Source organism: Phoxinus phoxinus, assembly GCF_949152265.1.
Source record: "Phoxinus phoxinus genome assembly, chromosome: 10".
Classification (NCBI taxonomy): Eukaryota; Metazoa; Chordata; class Actinopteri; order Cypriniformes; family Leuciscidae; genus Phoxinus; species Phoxinus phoxinus.
The window spans coordinates 18,897,187-18,899,566 of NC_136885.1; positions in this window are offsets into that span (position 1 = coordinate 18,897,187).

Below are 2,380 nucleotides of genomic sequence, written 5' to 3' on the forward strand. Positions count from 1 at the left end.
ACAGATGACTTAATGTCATCATGGATGAAAATAAAGAAAGGATGTGAGTTTGATTCAGTAAATTAGCTCAGGTCATCTGACACCTGTTGATGTTAGCTTAACTGTTGCTAGGTAACTTCAGACTGTTAGCTAGGCTGACTTTTTAGCGGTAGCCTACATTTTTTTCTAATTACAAGTTGTGTTTTTCGTTTCATTTGTCACACAGTAATGATCAATCTACAGGTTATTTAGTGATTTAACACATCCTGAAGTTTGCCTTGTCAGAGTTGTTCAGTATAAAAGTAAATCGGGTTTGTCAGGAGTTCCTGTCGGGACGAAAGTAACACTTGTTACATTTGTCCCGCTACAGTGAAAACAAGTGTTTCTTTTGTCCCTCTGCTAATGTGGTGACTTTCTGTGTGTTGCAGCATTCATTAAAACATGTTTATGTCATATTATCATGGGCGTAGGTTTAGGGGGGGGGGGGGGGGGGGGCGCGCGCTGTAGCCTACTAGTCCCATGATATTACGTAGATGCGCGCGCATCTAAGAGGCAGAAAGCAACAGTCTTTACGGCTATATCCAGCAGAAGCAGAGATGACGCGGAGCTGTTGTGCTGTAAACTAGCCTAAATGCATAGAGTATGTCAGGTTTTTATGATTCGCAAACTTAGTTGGAAAATTTCATTCTAGTCAAGTAACTAACGTTTTACATAATGTTATATTAATATGCAAATGAAACACAAGCAAACAGATCCAACTCTGAAATTGCAGTTTATTATTGAGTCAACAAGAATTTACAAACAATGCGAAATCTACGTTAATTACAATGTTCTTTTACAGAACTCGGCATAACATATAGCGGTCTTGCCTCTTGGATGCGCGCGCATCCGGTTTTGTTTGTATACAAGAAACCTGTGTATACCAACAGAATATGGCAGATGTTTATGAGAGGGAGTTTAAAGCTTAAGTCACATTTCAGCTGATTTCTGTGTCACCATTTTTTTTTTTCACTCAATCTGTTTCCATTTACCCTAGTCACATTTAGGTTTTAGACATAGCCTACCTTATAGCTTTTCCACCTCCACCTATGATTTTGCAGGGTTTCCATCCAGATGTTTTTATTCACATTTTAAATGTATGCATCAAAACAGCTGGATGGAAACATGACTATTGTTATGTTGAGAATTTATATTATGGTAATTTAATTTAATTTTCATATTTTTCATGTTGAAAAAACATTTTATAAAATGTATTGACATTGCAAATACAAACATATTCTAAACAATTCAAGTTTGTACTGTTGGGTTAGCCTACTTTTGAAACATTTGATGAAACTGTTAATTTCCATTTTCATTTTAAATTAATTTTTTTTTGCAAAGATAAAGGCCAAAATATGTTTGCAGTTACATGTTAACAAGGTCATACTCAAGTATATTTTGGCTAATAAAAAAAACAAGAGTAACAAAAAATCTACCTTGTATATTGTTGTGTTACTTTTGACCCACCTGTGTGTTACTTTCGTCCCAACTGGAGGGGTCGAAAGTAACATGCAGAGTTTTAAGTTCAAAGTGCAATCATACTGAAGTCGTTCTACATTTTTACAAAATACCACCTGGTATTGATAGACCACATTTGTGAGTGACTGACCACAGCAAAAATATATCTCTGTCTAAACCATCATCTTTTAAAATTATGTTTTTCTGAAAAATGGTACTTTCACCCCTGCTCTCCCCTACTATTTTGTTAACATGGTCGCATCATCACATGGGTGTGGTTTCATATTTACATGCTCACTTGTAGTGGGTGAGAAACAAGAGTCGTAATTATTTCCTGGATTTTGTATCACCATCACACGAAAACATTTTCCTCCATTTTGTGACCACACCCCCCAACCTCTCTAACCACACCCTTGTACACACACACACACACACACAACACCACCAAGGTAGACACCAATTGTATTACAGCCAGTTAAACATTACAATTTTATGTCATAATTGCCTAGAATTTAAAATAAATTACAATATATTTTATTGCGAAAAGAACAATGTTTTACAGAGCTATCTCACATGCACATACACATATGGGTTCAAATCTTGAATGAGTTTTAGTTAATGAAGTCAATGTTAATAATGCATTGCTCTTATTCTGACATTAATAAATCCAACACGTTCTCTCTATCAATCTCTCTGTGTCTTAATTACTGAAATGAGTGGAATATATCTTATTAAGAAGCAGGTGTCCATACATTCAAACCATGATGCAGAATTTCAATTGCAGAAGTGTCATACCTCTTCCCTTTATGAAGATCACATTTCAGAATGCTGCAATGACTCATGTTATGTACCTGTCATCAAGGAGTGGCAACAGATAAAAGGTGAATGAGAATGAAGTATCACT